The sequence below is a fragment of the Phalacrocorax carbo genome, chromosome 17 (genome assembly GCF_963921805.1).
Source record: "Phalacrocorax carbo chromosome 17, bPhaCar2.1, whole genome shotgun sequence".
In the NCBI taxonomy this organism is placed as follows: Eukaryota; Metazoa; Chordata; class Aves; order Suliformes; family Phalacrocoracidae; genus Phalacrocorax; species Phalacrocorax carbo.
Genome location: NC_087529.1, coordinates 7,070,332 through 7,079,215, shown reverse-complemented (window position 1 = coordinate 7,079,215; position 8,884 = coordinate 7,070,332). Strand labels below are relative to the sequence as shown.

Genomic DNA, 8,884 nt, shown 5'->3' with positions numbered 1-8,884 from the left:
TACAAAGCAGAATATTTGTTGTCATCTGTACTAAGAAAATAGATACAATTTTTTACTGACCAATAAACGTTAATTAAGAAAAAAGTTTTGTTATTACAGGCTACTCCCTTGCCACTGAAAATGCAAGGAAGAAAATCCAGACAATTCACCTTTGTGATTAAGCCAGTTATGAGTGTTTCCAGAGTACAGAGGATACAAGATTCAGGGCAAGAGCACCAGCAGCAAAGGGTTCCATGGATTTGCAGTTTCTCATATCCAGTTGTGTACAGCTGTTTGAACGGAGCTCTTGTTCCTGATCCGTGCAATCTCCCACATAAAGAGGGTTTCCAGTGGCTCACCCCATCCCAAACATAAGTTTTACATCCTTTTCCAGAGCTCTTATGAGGACATTGACTGCCACCAAGATAAACATCCCCTCAACTTCCTTGACTCATGCAACCACAGCCACTCCCTACGCACAGGCGACGCAAAACCCGCCGGCATCAGGCAGGGGAAGCCCAGCCATCTCTGCTGTGAGCTACAGACCATGTTTCCCAGCCGGCTGCCTTCTGTGCAGCAGCACATACCCATCACAGCTCGCTTTGGGAAGGGGGTGCATCACTGTACCCCACACCCACAGGTCCCCCTCGCTGCTAGAGCAGGCAGTGGCCTTCCCAGCACGGCCGATCCCCTGAACCCGAGAGCAGCAAGGGAGTGGCAGATCTGTTGCATATTTGTAGCTTGAAGTGTTTCCACTAGGGAGTGGGTAGTAATCAAGACCCTGTGAAGTGTTTTAAGTAGCCCCAAAGCTAAACAAAAAGACCTTGATGTTTCCAGAAGCGAAGTGGACCCAGAAGTCAGCCTTTTCATTAAAAAGTAACTTGGGGTTTCACAGCCATTTGTTATGGACTACGTAAAACAAGCTGACTCAATTTCAGAAATAGAATTTGGAAAAGGTGAGTCCAGCCTCTGCTTTGCCTAGGAAAATCAGAGGAGGAGCACATTACACTGAGCTGGTGCATTCTGCAGGGCAGCTGTGTTTACCTCCAGCACACAGGTGTTTGCGGGCATAGCCAGGGACACCTCCCTGCATGTCCATTACTCAATTCATACCTGTGAGATGGGTGCATCTTCTGAGTCTTTTTATGCTTTGATCTAGTAAAATTTTGCCTTCTCTCCTATGCTCCCCAGCCAATTTAACAGCCTTTCCATGGCACAGCAGTCAGGTGTCTCACTCCAGCAGGTTCCCCATCCCTAACCACCTTGCATCCTTCTGCCAGTTTCAAAAAGTCTTGTTAAGCAAAAGTTACTGTGATTTTGCATAGTCCTGCTGCAAAACAGAATAAGACAACATTCACACATTGCTATTCTCGCTTCCTCAAACAGCTCTCCCTAAGAAACCCACAGTCATTAAGAAGCACCTAAAAATCAATGTTCTTACTAAAGTCCTTTGTAACACTATCATTCAGGCTATATTGAGCTTCTGTTCTTAAACAAAGCGCCACCTTTACAGCAAGGGGATTCAAGGAATTCACAATATATTTTCTGTAATCAGGAAGTATTTGGCAGTTTCAGGTTACTTTTGCTATTCTGTATTGAGAAGCAAAAGTACCCTCTGCACGAGAAGCACTGCTGTATTTCAGAGCCCTCCATACCAGCTGTTTAGATGGGGTAGGTACAGCTCCCAGCAGAGGAAACTCTCTCTAACCCCAGTGCTCAGCGTAAGTCATTCCCACTCAGCCCCACTCTGGAGAGTTTTATTACCATGGCCTCTAACACTAGCCACCAGCTGTAGTGTCAGCAAGGCATGTGGCTGGGCCAGACACCCCCGCAGTTAGTGCTCCCCAAGCTTCTGGGAACCGCAGTTTCAAAGGGCAGAGTGCTGCTGGCTGCGCAGCTCCTTAGGAGACCTCCTGGAGACCTCAACCAGGAGACAATTATTCTCTTTGAGCAGGTTTTCCTGCATTGCTCTTTGAGTCATTATTCCTCCCTTTCTACTCTTGGAACAAACATTATTTTAAAATTATAGTAATTAAAATGTTTCATTTTAATGAAGGGAAAGTATATGGGTATTATTTTTAAAAATAATGTTCCCTGATATAGCCAACTTGCTGTGAACTAAATGGGTTCATTACATGTGTACGGCACTGGCTACACAATTTTTCTACTATTGGTAAGCTCAGTTTTATTACTCTTCCAAGATCAACCATGATGTTTTAAAATGGCTTGTGCATGCCTGGCCATGTCTTTCAGGACTCATGGGGAACCCGAATGGAATTGCTCCAGCAGGCCCAAGTTTCAGGACAAGCAGGCAACTTCCACGTGTGTTTGAGATAAGCAAGATCAGTGCCCTGTCAAAAAAACATCAGGCTGAACATCAGGCTCCTGCTGACTGGAACTAGATCAAAAGATGTCAGAGGTCTTGGACAGAAAAACTTCCTCCAGATAATATTCCTTCATTTATTGTACAAAACAAGTTATTTGCTCTAATCAAGTGAGCGGTTCTTGCTCCTCATCAACATGAGAAGTCACAGACAGCATCCTGCAAGAGGGGCAACAGAACTTGCTCCTGCATCCACAGGCTGCCCACAACTGCTAGCAGTTAAGCCCCTTTCTTTTTGCAAGAGCTAGGGGTGATCTCAGTTTTGATGCCCCACCTGAGGTGATGCTAGTTTCATCCACAGCAGTAAAAAAAAGCCAGTGATGCCCTGGAAGATTCAGAAGAGACATTTGCTTCTTGTAGTATTTTTGCCCTTAGATTCACTGTGTTTTGGGTACTAACGACACAAGAAAGTCATTGTTTCAGAACTCAGTGCCTGGCTATATTTCACATTCCTGTGAATACTTGTCCTTGGACTTAAGAACGTCACCTTGTGTAGCACACAGCTTGTCCCCTGCCGCATGCTGAATAGAACAGGAGTCAGGCATCCCTTCCTTCCAGGTGAAGCACCCAGACCCTCTGCAGTTAGTCAGGGGGATGCTGCACCTTGCAGCAGCGAGACAGAAGGGACAGAGTTAATTCATGGTGGAGCTGGCTCTTCAGGGGGCTGCTGCAACGAGACAGACCTCACGCGGTGCAGATCGAGGCTGTGCAGGACTGCGTCAAGAGCTGCATGCGTATGTGGGCTGGGTTTGCTGTGCGTTTGGGTGGGCTGGGATCAAAACAAGTCCATGCATGCTTTCTTCTTACAGAGCCCTCAGTGGATATGCTTCAGTATGCAAATGAGAATATCAGCACGCTTGACTGTAGGATAAACCCTTACTTTACAGCAGACGCTCAGATCATCTGGCCTGATTCACATGCACCATAAAACACACAGCTGGAAAATACACAACTACAGCCTTCCTCATGCAAGCCTAGGAAAAAAAAACATCCAACTCCCAGACAGCTTTTCCCAGGCATTGCAGAGCAATTGCACCTTCCAGGTAACATGAAATGTAACACTCCCCTGGGGACTTTCGTACACTTAAAGTGTTGAGGGGAAATGCAGCTGCAGTACAAAAGTTAAGTTGTGAACAGCTACGACAGCTGTATTTCAACTGTACCAAAAACCTGAGACCTTTTCAGAAGGATTGTGTGGAGGAAACCTGCCTTTTCCTCCCCATCTACACTGGGGTGTTACAAATTCATACTTCGGTTTTACACATTGCAGCAGTTGTCACCTCCATGTCACTTCCCAAGACTTAGCTTCTGGACTTCTGAGGTGATTATGCATTTCAGTCTATTTTTAAAAGACTCCTGATTTTACAAATAGTTTAAGCTAGCTTTTTAACATACCTTTAAAATAAAAGTGTTCTGTCTTACAGTATTTGTTCTCCCTTGTGGTGAGGATTATGCATACGTTGCAGAAGGTAATAACTTCGAACCAGCTTCTCAAAAGCATAATTGTTTTCTATTTATATACTGCCATGCCATCATTGCTAAAAGCCCTAACAGCAAATACTTATATCACCAAAGCTTTAACATAGCCATACCCATTAAACCTTATCTTAGTTTTTCAGCAGACAGAGAGCTCTCATGATGTTTGTGTGGAAAGTGAGCTCTATGGTGTGAGCCGCCCTTTTACGGTAGGGAGAAGTTTCGGGTGAAGAAACTGAAAGAAGTTGGTCAGCTGGCATACACAGAAGGGTTGCAAGTCAAGGTCAGAACAAGAAAGCAAGGCTTTAGTTCCCATCTCCAGACCACAAACTTGTGTTACTTAACCCTCCACCCCCAAGGACCTGGTGTTATCTGATCAAGAGATGTGCAGTTGCAGCACTTAAAAATAGCAGGAAGAAGACTCTGAGATAAAGCAGCGTACAATGCGGTAGCTGGGCCACTACAGCAAGGAGGCTTCCAGCACCGACTCACAGCCCCAGCCCCACTGGGCGTCCCCAGCAGGACTCTGGCGGGGTCCAGCCAGGCAGGAGCCAGCAGCTGCCGGAGCAGACAGCCGGTGGCAGTGCTCAGCACCACACATGGCTGCGGGGAGCCGCGGAGCCCATCGCTGGCACGTACAAACCCCCTGCCTACACACCAAGGGCCTCATATTCTCCCGCTTTCCTTGGCCCACATCTGCTTTCCCCCTATCCCTTGTGAAAAAAAAAAATTGATTTAAATTGATTACTCACCACAGCAGAAGCGCTTCACTGAGTTTACAGAGCCTCACCACAGCCAAACAGGTAAAGCACCACAGAAACTCAGCCTGGAAGCCAAGGAAGGGACAGCCCTCCCTCGCACCCTCTTGCGGGCAGCCTGCCTAACCTTGTTGCTGCTGCCCAGCTGCCTTTCATAGCCTCCCCAGCAGGCTGACGGCACCCCTCAGCTGACTCCCATTTGCCACCCAAAGTGTTTGGATGCTCTTTAGCACTTCCCAGGGTTGAGGTCACACATAGTGCCCTTGGCATGTCCCCTCACAGCTTTTAGGGTTGCAATGACTTCCAAAGCAACAGCCAGCGGGGTGGGAAGGAAATGCTGCTTCATTAAACCTTCTATTGCAGTAAGAGTTTCGGAGAAGTCGTTACATCTGTTATTCTGCCACGTAAAGGGAGGTGAGAACAAAGCGTAACGCGGCCGTGGCTCAGGCACAGAAGAAAAGAGTTATAAAAATGGTTCTTGGGAAGTATTAGACGGTGACCTTCCTGAGCAGCACAGCCCCGCGCCTAGACTCGTCGTGGCCCGCGGCTGTGCACCCGAGGGTGCTGGGGCCCGCTGCCGCGGGGGAGAAGGCTCGCACCAGTGGGTGCGGGTTGGGACCTGCCCTGCCGGCTGCAGTACAGCCTCAGGTCACTAGATGGCAACTGGTCCCCACTGGCGGTCCCCCCGTTGGCACAAGCGCACACTGTGGTCCCCAGCCCCCCCACACATACACACCCCCCGCCGCCCCCCAGCGCTGCCCCCCAGCCCACAGCGCCCACCCAGCTCGGCCCCGGCCAAGGGTGCCTGGCTGCGCTGTGCCTTCTCCACCACCACCAGTGACCAGCCGGTGGGTGCCGCACCAGAAAGGGGGGCGCAAAAGCCAGCTGCTTGCTCGCAGTGGCTCCGGCAAGCAGGTGGAACGGGCAGCGCTCGGGCTGAGATGGTCCTAGAGGAACTCCCCAAGGGAAACTCTTCTCTGTTACTCGGAGATACGGAAATGAGAGCTGAAGGAACCCCCGCGCGTGGTCTGTGGCTTCTCTTCTTGGGGAGCACACGCAGTCCAGCTGCAAGCAGAGGGTAAGAGCATGGGCCTGGGATTCTCTTTTAAGACTGACGGGAAGGGTGCAGACACGTGACGTATAAAACTGTGTTTGGGGTTTTTAATGATGGAGACAGAAGTTGAGAGACAGCAGTGCAATAAATTTTCACTCACCAGAAAAACCCGCAGTGACCGTCAACATTAACTCCCTGTCCCTGGTGGAAGGAGAGCAGCACAAGCTGGTCTGCAATACCAGGCACTACTACCCACACGGCATCCAGGCTCGGTGGCTCTGGGAGCCAAAGGACTCCCGGAAGGTCCCCAATGTCATGGAGAACATTCTCTTAAGCAGCCAAGGCACCTACAGCTCCTCCAGATACTTCCCACTCACATCGTCCCTAAAGGTCGATGGCCATAAGTCCACATGCTGGGTACACAACCGGAGCCTGCAGCCCCCCATCAGAAGCGTAACTGTGGAGGTGACAGGTACACTGCATGCCCAGGGACATCGTCCCCTGCACCACTGACCCCATGGGATTGCCTGGGGGGGAAACTTTCTGCTGATCTTACTCCTTTCTCAGTCTTCCCTTCCACTGCTCTTCTCAAAAAAAAAGAAAAAAAAGAAAAAATCCAACAAAATATTCTTTTTTCATCAGACTTTCTGCCAGCTTGATGAAAAACAACAAAACTGATTCCTTGATTCAAAATTTTAAAAAATTAGACTGACCACTTTTTTTACCAGAATGTCCATTTCTCAGATAAGTCAGTTCCTGGCCAGTTCTGGCCGATAATTAGCAGTATTTTTCATAAGCAAGAGCTGGGTCTCTTTTGAAGCATTTACCAGTTGCCCTTAGCAAAATATAGAACTCCCTTGAAAACAGCTTTGAAGTGTGAGGAGGTTTTTTTGTCTTGGGCAACATAGGAGATAAGCTTTGCAGGGGATTGAATGACAAAATGTCATTCAGACAAAATATCAGTGGAAACCTTGTGCCAGAGTAAATCTAAATTTGACCTTTATTTCAGTGGGATCCCTGGACTCCAATAAAACATCCTGCAGCCTAACTGCGGTTGCAGGACCACCGCCTGTCTGCTGGGGCTTGTTCTCATGCCGATCCCCTGCAGTTGACCTGTACAAGCTGCTGCTCCTGTCCCCATCCCCTGCGCGTGATGGCAGCGTGGCCGGGGTCCCGCACCGTAGACGTCATGTCTCTGCCTTTCTTTTGTTCGTGGGCAGAAGCTACCTCCACCTCCTGGCTGCTGCTCCTCAGCCTCACCTCTTGCCTCATGGGCACCCTTTGCTGCCATCACAAAGATAAAATAACTGCCAGGCTACCAAATGCAGGCTGTGGGGAGGGAAGGAGTCTGCTGGAGGTGGCACTGCTGTGCCAGCTACCCCCACGGTGGGTGGCCGAGGCTCTCCCCAGCACCCATGTCACCAAACTGGGTTACCAGTGCTGGGAAATGGAAGCTATGCCTCATCATCTTCTAGTCACAATGTCTTTTTTCCCTTTTTCCCCTGCCCTGTGAGGAGCAATGCTAAGGTAGGTGTGGTTTTTGTTTTCTGTTTTCTGCCTGAAACACATTCATTGCTTTCCATTTTACTCTTCAGTACATTGCTGTTTTACCCTCCAGCCCAAACCTTACTAGACATGGGAATTCCAGTGACAGCCAGAACAGGAGCAGAGCTCCTCTAAAGGCCACACAAAAAATGCTGGGTGCCGAATCTGGAAGGGAGGGTGTAAAACAGCAGCATGAAAGGCCACCGTCTGCCAGGCGACCACGGAGGCAGCGCAAGTCGGATGGTGCCGCCCAGCAAGAAGCGATGGCAGCAGGAGGTGGGCAGCCGCTGCCTGCGGGAAGCACTCTGCGGAGCCTCCAAGGGCTGCACGTCATCGGTGCTTCCACGCCTTGTCAAAGCTACAACAGTCCTGCAAGGCATCCCAGACCAAAGGGAGGAGGACATTTGGGACAAAGTTTTTTCTGGAGTCTGTGGTAACCATGTCAGCAGGGCCGGGGCTCTCAGATGCGACAGACGTACAGCAGGGAAGAGAAAGCAGTAAAGCTGAGACTGCATTCAGTATCGTGCATTGCAGGGCGAGATGAGCACTTGATCTACATCCTTATGCTGTCCATTCTTGTTCAGTCTTTTCTTCTTCTAAACTTCTTTTCCTTTGGTAATTATTGCCCCTGGCTCAAGCACATAAAGCTGTCATGAGCGTATCCCAAGAGCAGTGTCTACTGAGGTAGCCAGCAAAGGCCCTCTTTGTGCTAGGCACAGCATGTTGTCCTTGGCCAAAAATAGGCTAAGAGTGGGTGGAAAGAAACCATATCCCTGCCTGACATGTGGAAAATGTCGAAGGTTGCTCAGTGTCAGGGTAGGCTCGACTCCTTTCCTGATTTCAGAGGACAGCGCGGGAGTGCACAGAGTTCTCCTGTAACTCCTGGGCTGTCTGCTCGAAAGGTGAAAAGCTGCTTTTTCCACGGTTGGTGTGGCTGCTCTAGGACACCCCTGATGGCTCACTCAAAGTCTTTTGTTCTCCCTCTTTATGCAGGCAAGTCTGGCACTTCACTCATGACTGTGCAAAGTTGTGACAATTGCTCAGTTACTGTATATTTAAATTCTGGCAGGAGGCAACCAGAATCCCAACCAGTCCAGTAGGATCTTTTGAAAGAAACAAATCGCCTGAGCAGTGTACATTTCCACAACTTTTTTAATAACATGCTTGGATTTTAGAATATTTTCTTATCAAAAACAAGCGGCAGTTGGCTAATCTTGACAAAGGGATACAATTCTCAGATACGGTGAGGTTCCTGCAAGGTCATTTGTTTTCTTTGAAATAGAAGTCCATGCAGAGGAAGGCCTTGGCAAGGGCAAGGCTACAGGATGGCTCAGGTGGTGTTGTCATAGGGTCAAGGGAGAAAAGAGGGGAAATATGTACAGGACAGACAGAAGCTTTAATAAATTTCCTTCTCATAGGATAAGCTTTAGTGGGAACTGCATTGTCCCAGAAACCCAGAACAAATCCAGAGAATATTTGTTAATTTAAAATTTTTATTCCCTTTTCTTCTGGAGTCTTTCAGGTTTAAAAGGGGTAAAAGGTAGTTTTTCTGACCAAGGAAGGGGGGAAAAAGCCATAAAAACCCAATGTGTTTATTCTGAGTCGTGCACCAACAAAAAAGTATGAATGAAAAATTCAAGAGAGGAGAAATATCTCCAGCACATTGCCAAATCCCCGACAGATTATTTG

At 48.6% G+C, this 8,884-nt stretch overlaps 1 pseudogene; it reads left to right on the top strand.

The window, feature by feature from the left end:
• Positions 1 to 2,250: 2,250 nt before the first annotated feature.
• LOC135316136 (uncharacterized) lies at positions 2,251 to 8,228 on the top strand (annotated as a pseudogene).
• Positions 8,229 to 8,884: the final 656 nt, after the last annotated feature.